The following is a 13,543-nucleotide window of genomic DNA, read 5'->3' as shown; positions in this document are numbered from 1 at the left end:
CCACGATAACGCCCGCTCGCATTGTGTTAGACAGACAGAAAACACTCTACAAGAGTTAGGTTGGGAAATCATTCCACACCCACTTTCTTCACCTGATCTTAAGCCCTCAGATATTCACGCTTTGCGCTCTCTATCGAATACCTTCTACGAACTTCCTTTCCTGATGAAAATGCGCTCCGAACAACGCCCGACGAGTTCTTCGCCTCGAAACCACGAGCTTTCTTTAGTCACACAATCGAAAAGTTACCCCAGCGTTGGCAAACTATTGTAAATAAAGAAGAAGAATATAATATGCATGACTAAATTCTCTGTTATGTTTATCTGTTGTGTTTATTAAACTAATGGAAAACCGCTATGAACTTACGCACCAATCCAGTATCTTCAATATGTAAAGCAAAGTAAAGCTCCGTGTTCTGGCCTTAAGGCCAAACGGGATCGACCGGCCGCCGTGTCATCCTCCCCCTAGGGCATTATCGGATGCGGTACGGAGGTGCACGGGATCAGCACATCGTTCTCCCGGCTGTTGTCAGCTTTCGTGGCCTTGGAGCCGCTGCCTCATTCAAATTGCTCCTCAGTTGGCCTCACGAGGCTGAGTGCATCTCGATCCAGTTCCCCACCTAGGAAAACTCCCTGGCGCTATCGGGAATCGAACCCGAGTCTTCCACACAGTTGTCGGCCACGCTGTCCAATAGGCTACGGCGGCAGGCTTCTACGATATGAAGCAGCTCGTTTTCCTCGTCATCAGTTTAGTCACGAACAATTCATTGAAACAGTATTCTAGTTTACATGCCGTATACAGAACTGCAGGAGTTCAAAAATGGTTCAAATGGCTCTGAGCACTATGGGACTCAACTGCTGTGGTCATAAGTCCCCTAGAACTTAGAACTACTTAAACCTAACTAACCTAAGGACAGCACACAACACCCAGCCATCACGAGGCAGAGAAAATCCCTGACCCCGCCGGGAATCGAACCCGGGAACCCGGGCGTGGGAAGCGAGAACGCTACCGCACGACCACGAGATGCGGGCTGCAGGAGTCCATAACCTCATACTGAAGAATCAACTCGAAGGTGTCCTCTGTGGAATATAACAATTGTTATGTGGTTGTCTTCGTAACAGATGAGGTTTAGAAATGAATATTAGAAAATATAAGAACAACGTAATACTTAAGGGACACTACGATCAATTCCGGAACAGAAGAAGACAGCCCACTTAGACGATTAACATCACTAACTTGCAGAATTCCTCTAGCTGCGCAGCAGTGTCAGCACAGTGCTCTTGCTGCAAACCACAGCATCTGAGACGGAAATACTTAAAAATTACAAGTGAAGTAAATGTAAAGCTGCTAACGTCTGTGGTAACACTTCAGCAATATTATTTGAAAAAGTCATTCGAACCCAGATACCCTCACTTTTGCAGGAATAGCCGTTCAAACAGAGCTGTCAAAACACGCCTCACACATCAAACTCAAAGCATCAGCTTGACACTGGTTCCTCTGCAGCTCATCGAAGTTTCACAGAGAATGTTTCCTAGCGCCGCTCCAAAAATGTGATATATGACTTCTTGCGAAAGAGCATGGTTATTTTCTTCAGTCTGAATCTATGTTCGCTGTCGACAATACCGCAAATCGTAGCAAGATTTTAAAAAAAATGCGGTTATTTCATTGCTTTTCCCCCTTTCCCTTTCTTTAGTGTTGTAATTTCTCGTAAGGAGACCTATCGTTATTCGAACACTTGCTTTTGGGCACCCAGGCGCGGCAAGCCACGTGAAAATTGTCCAATTAGCCCGTAAAATGAAATTAATGTTGTAAGAATATCGGTTTGTTGTGTTAAATACTAGTAAGCTCATGACTCAACCTCACATCTGACATTACATTCGCTGTACCACGACGTGCTGTGACTGCAGCATCAGATTGATTAATATCCTCGCTATTCAGTGCTGACATTCAGCACGTCTATTCGCGAACCCTCTTTGTCGGTAAACGTTTGCGAATGCTGTAAATAGAATTAGGTGATTTATAGACGTTTTTTCAGTTTTTATGGACAACGCTGTTTTAACTGAGTGCGTATAACAGAGACAGTGATTATAGACAACGACCTCTGCTTTCAGACGAAACTGAGTGCTGCTGCGGTACAAGGAATTCCTGCTTCTCATTAAAACGTCTTCTTCTCTGAGCACATCGTAAATGTTGGGGGCGAGAATTTAACTGCACGTTGGCTGGAACAGTCGGCGCAGTTTCACTGTCACTGGAGTCTTTCGTTTAATCGTCACGGTTCTTACATAGAGAGATGCATAACATGATACTTATTTTATTTTGTGGAAATCTGCTTTGCGCGGAAAGGTCATGGCCTTACATCACGGAGTATTTATTTCTTGTTCAAAATGGCTCCGAGGACTATGGGACTTAACATCGGAGGTCATCAGTCCCCTAGAACGTAGAACTACTTAAACCTAACTAACCTAAGGACATCACACACACCCATGCCCGAAGCAGGATTCGAACCTGGGACCGTAGCAGTCGCGCGGTTCCAGACTGAAGCGTCTAGAATCGCTCGGCCACTTCGGCCGGCTTATTTCTTGTTCTTTGCGCCGAAACACAAAGGAATTCGTTTTATAAGCTACGTGCTCCAATTTCTTATATGGTTCCTTCTTCTTACGTAGTTCCTAATATAACTATTGCTAACCTGGTCGCCATCTCATGAACGTGCCGAAATTATCATAAATCGGATCTGGTTCTCACGGACCAGCATGTATGACGTACTGGCGGCAGTCCTCTCTTATGCGTGTAATGGCGCTTATAAATTCTGACGCCTAATGAATTAAGCAGCATTATATAGCAAAATACACGAAAACGTGTGGCGTGTAGTGGTGTGAAAATCGGTCACTAATTTAGCTGCGAGTGGAGTTTAAAAAATGATGTGCGAAACTGTCAGGTTTTTGTCTCTCAGATTGTCAACGGTATTTTATCACTATAAACAGTACTGCGGAAACAATACGACTGAATCAGAAATGAAATAAACATTCGAGCGTAAAAGAAAACTTAAAAGAAAATAATAGCAAGTGGAATACACATTTACAAATAACAGATGCTTCAGGATTGTCAGTAAAAATAAATAAATAAAAAATACAAGCGCAAAGGAAAACGAGACCCTGGAAGACCGAGGAAAATATGGGAATCGTAAGGGGCAGGGAGAAGAAGTAGAAGAAGAAGAAGCATCACTACCGCTGTCAATACTACAAGCAGCACGATGACTACAGACTTAAACAGCTTCTGAGGCTTGAAAACAGTCACAAACCAAAAGTGCCTGTTCACAACTTGGCACATAAAGACGAAGTTCTCAACTGAATGGGAATATTGAGGAACCTCACATGTCCATTTTTTACAAAGCCGAGTTACCTATGATTTTGTACTTTAAACATATAGGTCGACAATGATACAGAGAAACCACTAAAGTTCTAGCATTTTTTGTGTTCTTATGTAGCCATTGTATCACCTAAACCGAAGAGAAACCCTCACATGTACAAGAGATACGTGCTTTTTCATAATTTAATGATGTCAGCACAGTTTTAAACAGAAAGAATAATCGATACGTGCCCATACCCTAAGGCGATTTGTACTATTTCTACCAAAAGAAGAAATCATCCTGAACTTCTGCGATGACATATACAATTGGCCGACATGTGTCAAACAATGAAGCATGTGTGGAGTGGAGTATGATTCCAAAGAGAATAGAAAGTAGGCATGATTTGTTTGCTTTTGTATATATTAGCAATAAAGTATGAGTTAAGAAGTGATTTATGGTTATTTATTACAAAATATTGAGAAAGCCCAAATGTTCACTGAATAAATTTAACATCAAGAAAACGTACGAGCACCACGATTGTCCACCGCTCGTTGTCATTCTTCCCTCTACATCCAGTTTAACGGAAAATGAGAAAAAATCGGAGTTTCAGCATAATTTTAAAAGCTAGAATGTTTCTTTGTATCTTCTAAAAAGTTCTTTGGACGTGTGAGGTTTCTCAGTATTCTGACTCAGTTACCCCAAGCATTATACAAGCATGGCTATAGAACTCCAAAGTTAAATATGGTACATCCTCAGTTACAGATTAATTTCTGTTGGCGGTTGTTAATCAGCATACGGAAATTCAGAATATATTTCTTAACACACATTGTACTGTATATTCTATTTATTACACCAGCTCAGTTGAACAGGAGTAGCAAAGGAGCGCAGCCTGGTCTTTTCGAACCCGAAGTAGACGTATGTTCTAGTGGGTAATATTAATAAACACGCATAACTTAAAAGTCCGTAAAACTTGCACCGAGTTCGGCGTATGGATTTCGTCGCTTAACGGGTGCACATTTTTCGCCTCTTTCGGCGATAATGCGGACGGATCGCGTTTCAGAATTCATAAATGACGCAATTAACAAGGTTCGCGGCCAGACTGCGGCCACGGGGCGCAAACAATTAGAGGATTTGCCTGATGGATGTTTCCCTGGGCGGGCGCGCGATAAATCACCCGGGCTGACAGCTGCCGTGCCGCGCAGACGCCCTTCAAAAAACACGGCCGCGCGCTGCCCGTGCCCTACCGGACAATCTCACAGCCGAGCGAGGCCTGTCCCGTCGCTTCAGAAACGCGTTCTCGGTTCAGACGCATTGTTTTCCAACCAGTGTGATGATGGAAAAGGTGTAGCAAGACTCAAACAGGACTTTTCTACTTTTCGCGAACTTTCGCCGCTTCGTTAGCTGTAAATTCAGCTTCGAGTCTTGGTTTTGGCAAAAACTTTCGATTGTTATTTCAGATGGATACTTGCTTAGTTACAGCGATATGTATCTGTTTCCACGTAAATATCTGATTTCTTATTTCAAACACATTTGTATAATAAAATCACCCAGTTGGGTGGGTAAACAGCCAACACATTCTGCCACTGTTACTTTACAGTTACGTTATCTCCGTTACGCGACCCTCTTTATGCAGAAGTGTTCGGCATGTAGGGAGGAGTATCGACTGACATTGAGCAGGCAGTAAAGCAAACTAAAGAAAAATTTGGAGAATGGATTAAAGTGCAGGGAGAAGAAATAAAAACTTTGATGTTTGCCAATGACATTGTAATTCTGTCAGAGACAGCAAGGGACTTGAAAGAGCAGCTGAATAGAATGGACATCAACAAGAGCTAAACAAGGATCGTGAAATTAAGTCGAATTAAATCAAGTGATGCTGAGGGAATCAGATCAGGAATCGAGACGTTTAAAGTAGTAGAAGGGCTTTGCTATTTGGGCGGTAAAATAACTGATGATGGCCGATGCAGGAGGGATATAAAACGTAGACTGACAATGACAAGTAAAGCGTTTCTGAAGAAGAGATATTTGTTAACAACGAGTATAGTTCTAAGAATTAGGAAGTCTTTTCTGAAGGCATTTATGTGGAGTATAGCCATGAATGGGGTGAAACATGTATGGTAAACAGTTTAGACAAAAAGAGATAAGAGGTTTTTGAAATGTGGTGCTGCAGAAGAATGTTGAGGATTAGATAGGTACATCACGTAACTAATGAACAGTTGCTAAATAGAACTGGAGAGAAAAGAATTTTGTGGCACAACCGGACTAGAAAAAGGGGATCGGTTGATAGAACCATTCTGAGACATCAAAAGAGCAGCAATTTAGTAATGGAGTGAAGCGTGGGGTGTAAAAGTCGCAGAGGAAAACAAGAAATGAGTACGGTAATCAGAATGAGAATGGGTGTAAGTTGCAGCAGTTATTCGGAGTTGAAGAGGCTTGGACAGGATAGAGTAGTATGGACAGCTGCATCAATCCAATCTTGTGGCTGAAGACCACAGCAACAACAACAACAACAACAACAATAACGACAACATCGACTGACACCGACGTTAAATTTTGCGAGGTTGCGTGCTTGCATAGTTCTGGTAAGGCATCTGCTCACGAAAATCAGTTAATTTGGATTCGAATATTTGGTCTTTAAACAAAATTTCAATTCTCAGCTCTCAGGTGGGTGCGTATCAAAATGGTTTGCTGAGATACGTATGCTGTGATTCGTAAAGATTTAATTTCGTGTTCCAATTATATGTGTAAACCCTGGTTTGCGTATATTCGAGAAATTGATTGCAGTACATTCTTTAAAAATTTGAACTTTTCAGTCCTTAAATAAAGAGCACGATAGGCCATTTACAAAGAAAACTGCAGTTATAATAGTCAGAAGATGTGAAATGGAGGCAGTAGTTCAGAAGGGGCGAGACAGGAATGTAGGCCGTGCGCCATGTTATTAAATCTTTGTATAGAGCAAGTAATAAAAGAAATCAAGCAAACTTACGAGTGGGGTGTAGGCAGAAGACATTGAAAAATTTAAGGTTTTCAGGATGCACTGTAATTCTGTCAGAAACAGCAAAGGAATTGAATCATCAGTTAAACGGAATTGACGTTGTGATTCTTGAAATTTGACATTATCTTGAAAGTTGCTTATAAGCAGCACGTCAAAAAATTTTTCTAATTAAATCAAATGTTTCTCAGGAAATGTAGGCGCTGTTTGGGCAGCAAAATAACCGGCGATAACACAAGTAGAGAAGATATTAAATGCAGACTAACGAAGAAGGAAACGTTTTTTTGTAAAAGAGAAATATGTTAACATAAATTTACGTTTAGGAAGATTTTTCTGGAAGCATTTGTTTGGAGTGTAGCCTTATACGAAAGTAGCTCGTGGGCGATAAACAGAAGGAAAATTAGAGGAAGAACTCGCATAGTTGCAAATTCTCTCTCATTGTTAGGCGCGAATTTCATGAACTTACTTAAAACCCTGATCAGTGGTGTGTGAGCGTTGGGGGTGGGGGGCATTTATCGGTCACTTTTCATGTTTTTTTTTAATTTCCGCGTTGAATGGGATGGAAAAGAAGCGAACTGTTAAAAGTGTTGATTTAATGATACAAAGTTAACGTTTATCTTCAAATGAAGTCGGTTAAAACAAATATTAAATATGCTTATCACATCTAAGTGCAGTAGACTCGTATTAAGGGATAAATTGTGTCCCGAGGGTGCAAGAGGGTGAAGGGGGGCATGTGAGGGCTACAAGCGCAGGGGAAGGTAGGTCGCCGACTTGTGTTCAAGCACTCCCCCGCTTGATAGGTCTGCAAATTGGAGATCGAGCAGATGATTCCCAACTCCATCTACCCCATTAGTCGCAAGAAGCAACTACAGGTGTTTCACGCACTGACCCCTCTGCAGTGCCCTTCTGAATCACTAGCTACGCAGTGCACACACATGCCCGAGGGCGTTTTGTTTTCCACGAAGTGCGTTGACACTGCATGGAATGCAGATACAGGCTAGTAATGTTTACACAAATAACGGATGTGGACAGAATCTGCGTAAATCTCTGCACACTGCTCTACACTGCTAGGGGGGAAACTGATTCTTAGTTAGCCGGTACAGCGGCTGTAAAGTGCTTTCGCTAAAGGCAACTTCCCCCCACTACAAGTGCTGCTCGCTTTTCTGTTTACACACAGACTGTACCTCCCCAGCATTTCCTGACCTGTTATATGAGTACACATAATTACTACACTGAGTTCGTCCTAATATAGTGGACTTATTTTCAGTTTATTAAATGAGTACTTTTCACAGCTGCTAAGCAAGCTTTTATGTAAAACGCGTTCCTGTGAACAATGACTGAGAAGTGTTTAATTTGTGTGATGTTGTCAGTAACCTTTGTAGTGTTAACAGGAAAGGGATTGGATTGGTAAACGTGGCACCTTGCTGCTGTCTATGGGTGCTAGCTTGTTGTAAAGCTGTGTAACTGTGTTGTAGTCACTTGGTGGTGAATTAATGAATGACCAGAAAGTTACTGCACTTCTTCCGCCATTAATTGAGATAGTGGTAGGCTGCATAAATCTCTTCTCTTCCGGAACTGCTGGCACTAGAGTGGGCTGCATCCAGTGGAATGACTTTCCACACATCTACAGAATATCTTTAAAATGGGTGTGAATATGTCTGGTGGAATGGGACTGACTGTGTTCATGTCTAGAACAGCAATCTGCTGTACTGCATTTCTTGATTTATGTTGAAATATCTCACGTTCCATAATACCTAGAAGACCTACTTCTGTTACAGAGGGATGCAATGTAAGCCTCTGGTCTCTTCAGAAGTTGGGAGAGCTGAGGCTCGGCTGGTTCATTTGTTGCCCTCACGCTGTGAGAAGTATTCCAGACAGTGATAGTGGAGACAATGAAATCGACATTGTCGAATACATATTTACAGCATGTTACACACAGCATAGGCTGTTCTCTGTGGTAGGCTGTTGATAGATGCAGATGTTCAGATTTTGTACATAATGGCTTAGTTAACAACTGGCACATAAGTACTCACTTAGTAAACTGAAAATAACTCTACTATATGAAGTAAAGTTATTTTGTTTATTTTCACAAAAGAACTACACAGGAAATTCTGGGGAGGTACAGTATCTCTGTGAACTGAAAATCGAGAAGTGTCCGTTGTGGGGGAGTTGCCTTCTTTGGAAGAACACTACCGATGCCATACACGTTGACTAAGAACGAATTTCCCATCTAGTAGTGAAGAAGGGCATGCGGAGATTTACATATATTCTGTCCATATTCGTTAGAACTTATATAGAACTTATATCTCCATTCCATGGAGTGTTAACGCATGCTATGCAAAATAAGAGCAACCCCCGCCCATGTCCGCACTCGGTCTACAATACACACTGCTGATGGTCGGTGTAGCTTTGTGAAAAACACTGTAGCTGCTTCTTATGACGTAGTGGGGAATCACCTGCTTGATCATCAGTTTGCCAACCTGTCAAGGAGGACGTGGCTAACATAATCCGGCGACCTACCCTCTCTCTCACTTGCACCCTAAACACGCCCCGCTTCACCCTCGTACACCGTCGGAACACAATTTATTCCTAAATGCGGCTTTACTGCACTTAAACGTGGTGCGCACGTTTAATATCTGTTTTAAGCGACTTCATTTAAAGATAAACATTAATTTTTAACTATTAAAACAATGTTTCCAACAATTTGTTATTTTTCTATCCCCTGAAACTCAGAAACTATTAGTCCTAGCACCGTGTCTGTAGGAAACTTAATGTAGTTTACTTTTGTACCGGGAAACGTTTTCGTCCGAAGCCACGAATTTCGAGTTATTCAAGAAACATAAAAAGTTACCTTCAAATGCCCTACCCTCCCATCCTAACGCTCACGCCCAACAGATCAGGACTTTTAGTTGTTGTTCATCACATTGTCACCTAGCATTGTGCAAAAATTTACGAATAGGCGATTTCCCCCCCCCCCCCCCCCCCCCATTATCGACCTATTTTGGTCTTCGTTGACTGGGCTATTCGTAATGAAGACATACTGTATCGCATGCGGGAGAAAAGAAATTTATGGCACATTTTGATTGAAATAAGAGAGAGGTTGATAGGACAGGTTCGGAGGCATCAGTTAATTTGGTAATGGAGAGAAGTGCGGGTGGTCGGGTGGGTGGGTGAGTGTGGGAAGATGGGTGGGAATTAAAACTTGTAGTCGGAGACCAAGACTCGACTACTGTAAACCTTTCAAGCAGATGCAGATTACAGCAGTTAAGCAAAGAGGAAGAAACTTGTAGAAGGTAGGCTAGCGAAGAGAGCCACATCAAGCCGTCTTCGGACTGAAGAGTGCAACAACGAAGAGGGAAAATCTCAAAAAAATAAGAACATCTCACTTTTATGTTGTTAACAGTAGTGCTGCACGAAATGACCATTTTCAGAGCAGTGTGTAACCATTGGCCATCTTAATCTGTATAGGCTGTTGTCCACCATAATCTGTGCCCGTACGGCTGTGCATGCTTGAACGCAGGCTACACTTTTCACAAGACAGCGATCTGCGCAGGTAACAGCAAAAAAGAAAAGCTCTGCAAAAACAGCTAAGGCTCTTAACGATCTGTTCATTTGCACTGTCGATGAGGCTATTTGAGTTGTTAAATTATACGAAGAAAATCCGTCGTTTCCTCTACCTATGCTGCTGCAAATATTTGACTTCATTGTTCCGACAGCACGTGAGCCAATTGGTCTATAACGTCAAATATTCAATCAATTTAATTAATAAACTAACTCACGCAGTGGTGCAAAAGGAGAACATAATTGCCAAGTTCTGTGTGGCTCTGAATGAACTAAATCGCGTCAGATACTGTCTCAGGACCACGCACTTGGAGGTGCGAGTCTTGCAATCGGACGGGTAGGGTGATGATGGGCAGCGCCCTAAGGCCGGTGAAAGTAAATTTCTTCATGGAGAAATATTGAGGACAGCCATTGGTAACTTTCACAAAAAGCCGAAAATCCGGTTCTGTGCGTATATGAGACATACGTACTGTGGAACGTTGCAAAAAGGAATTAAGCTTTTCTTACGATCATCTGAATAAATTTATACAAAGATCATTTCACAATGGCAAGAGGCTGACGATAGATTACTTTGGTTAGATGTGTTTACTTCGCTCTTGCTCTAAGGGTAGCGTCTTCGACTAGTAATCAAAACGTCCTGAGTCTCGGGTAAATTATGAATAAAAATCATCAGCAACAGTGGTCGAAGACTTCTGGCATAAGAAGTCACCCTCACTCTGCCAACAGCCTTGTCAAAGAGGTCGGAGGAGCGAACAGAGGTTCAGGGCACTCTCTTGCCCTTGGGGTGGGAAACTGCCCCTAAAAGGCGGAAGAATCAGCAATGATCAACGGCATGAGGATGTGGAATGCAATGGAAACCACTGCATTAAATATACATAATCAGTGTCTGCAGGATACGTGACCCGTAATTAAAGAAGTATCATGATGATCTCTCCATTGACAAAAGATTCCGGGCTAGTCCCTCATTCGGATCTCCGGGAGGGGACTTCCAAGCCGGAGGTGACCGTCAGGAAAAGATTGAATAACCAGCGAAAGGATTACTTTCTACCAGTCGAGGCATGGAATATCAGATGTTTCACCGTTGTAGGGAAGCTAGAAGATCTGAAAGGGGAAATGAAAAGGCTCAATGTAGACATACTGGGGGTCAGTGAAGCGAAATGCAAAGCAGACGATTTCTGGTCAGGCAAGTATAGGGTAATATCAATAGCAGCAGAAAATGGTGTGAAGGAAGTAGGATTTGTTATGAATAAGAAAGTGGGGCAGAGAGTGAGTTACTGTGAACAGTTCAGTGATAGAGTTGTTTTCATCGGAATCGACAGCAAACAGGAACCGAAAACAATAGTTCAGGTATAAATGCCGACGTCGCAAGCAGAACACGAAGAGGTAGAGAAAGTATGTGGGGATATTGAACGGGTAAATCAGTATGTAACGGGAGATGAAAATCGAATAATCATGGGGGGCTGGAATCCGGTTATAGGGGAAGGAGTAGAAGAAGGAATTACTGAATGGTATGGGCTTGGTAGTAGAAATGTAAGAGGAGAAAGACTAATGAAGTTCTGCTATAAACTTCAGCTAGTAATAGCGAATGCTCTGTTCAAGAATCACAGGAGGAGGAGGTATAATTGTTAAAAGCCGGGAGATATTAGATAGTAACGCGTTCTCAGGAGGAGATATAGACTCAGGTTACGATTTAGTGATGATGAAGAGTAGGCTGAAGTTTAAGAGGCCAGTCAGGAAGAATCAGTGCACAAAGAAGTGGCATGCGGAAGAACAAAGGAATGACGAGAGATGCGCGAAGTTCTCTGGGGCTACAGATACTGCAGAGCTCAGTAGGGAAAGGGCAGTCACTGAAGTTTGAAAGAAAAACGTAGGTGCAAAGAAGGTAAGTGAGAAGAAACCATGTACAACAGAAGAAATACTTCAGTTGATCGACGTAAGAAGGAAGTACAAAAATGTTCAGGGAAATTCAGGAATACAGAAAAACGAGTCACTTAGGAATGAAATGAATAGGAAGTGCAGGGAAGCTGAGGCGACATGGCCACATGAAAAATGTGAATAAATTCAAAGAGAAATAATTGTCGGAAGGACAGACTCAGCCTACGGTGAAATTAAAAAACAAGGATGGTAACATAAAGAGTGCAACAGGAATTCCACTGTTAAATGCAGAGGAGAGAGCAGGTAAGTGGAAAGAGTACATTTAAGACCTCTGTGGGAGGGGGGGGGGGGGGGAGGAGGACTTGTTTCATGACGAGATAGAAGAAGAAATAGGAGTTGACAGGGAAGAGGTAGGGGATCCAGTATAAGGATCACAATTTAGAAAAGCTTTGGATGACTTAAGATCGAATAAGGCAGAAGGCAACGATACCTTCCCGTCTGAATTACTAAAATCGATGGGGGTAGTGGCAAGAAAACGATTATTCACGATGATGTGTAGAGCGCTCGAGACTGTCAATATGCCACCAGACTTTCGGAAAAACATCATCCACACAATTCCGAAGATTGCAGGAGCCGGGAAGTGTGAGAATTATTGCACAATCAACATAATAGCTCATTCATCCAAGTTCCTGGCAAGAACAATTTACAGAAAATGGAAAAGAAAACTGAGGTTCTGTTAGATGATGATCAGTTTGGCTTTAGGTAAGGTAAAGGCACCAGAGAGGAAGTTCTGACGCTGCAGTTGATACGGGAAGCAAGAATGAAGAAAAGCCAAGACACATTCATAGGCTTTGTTGACCTGGAAGAAGTATTCCACAATGTCAAATGGTGCAAGATGTTCGAAATCCGGCGAAAAATAGGGATAAGCTAAATGGAATGATGGGTAATATACAATGTGTACAAAAACCAAGAGGGAACAAGAAGACGGGAAGACGAAGAAAGAAATGCTCGGATTAAAAAGGGTGTAAGTCAGGGATGTAGTCTTTCGCAGCTAGGTTCAATCCATAACATCGAAGAAACAATGACGGAAGTAAAGGTTCACGAGTGAGATTAAAATTCAGGGTGGAAGGATATCGAAGATAAGATTCGCTATTTGACTTTGTTATCCGCAGTGGAAGTGAGGAAGAATTGCAAGATGTTCCGAACGGAGTGAATAGTCTAATGAGCACAGAACATGGATTGAGAGTAAATCCAATAAAGACGAAAGTAATGAGAAGTAGCAGAAATGAGAAGAGCGAGAAACTTAAAATCAGAATTGGGTAGCAAGAAGAGAACGAAGTTAAGGAATTCTGATAGCTAGACACTAAAATAATTAATGACAAAGTGCATTCCTGGCCAAGAGAATTCTACTAATATTGAACAAAGGCCCTAATTTGAGGAAGAAGTTTCTGAGAATGTACGTTTGGAGCACAGCATTGTATGGTAGTGAAACATGGACTGTGGGAAAACCGGAACAGAAGAGAATCGAAGCATTTGAGAAGTGGTGCTACAGAACATTGTTGAAAATTAGGTGGACGGATGGCGTAAGGAATGAGGGTGTTCTCCACAGAATGGGCGAGAAAAGAAATATTTGGAAAACACAGACAAGAAGAAGGGACAGGACATGTGTTATGACATCAGGAAATAAGTTGTATGCTACTAGAGCAAGCAGCAGAGGGTAGAAACTGTAGAGGAAGACAGAGACTGGAATTCATCCAGCAAATAATGAGGACAT

General features: G+C 42.1%; 1 protein-coding gene across 2 annotated transcripts in view; it reads left to right on the top strand.

The window, feature by feature from the left end:
• Window positions 1–13,543, top strand: part of LOC124619300 (eyes absent homolog 2) — a 760,861-nt gene that overhangs the window by 575,058 nt on the left and 172,260 nt on the right. The window lies entirely within an intron of this gene.

This window comes from Schistocerca americana, chromosome 6 (genome assembly GCF_021461395.2).
Source record: "Schistocerca americana isolate TAMUIC-IGC-003095 chromosome 6, iqSchAmer2.1, whole genome shotgun sequence".
Lineage (NCBI taxonomy): Eukaryota > Metazoa > Arthropoda > Insecta > Orthoptera > Acrididae > Schistocerca > Schistocerca americana.
This window is presented reverse-complemented; position numbering and strand designations above follow the sequence as displayed.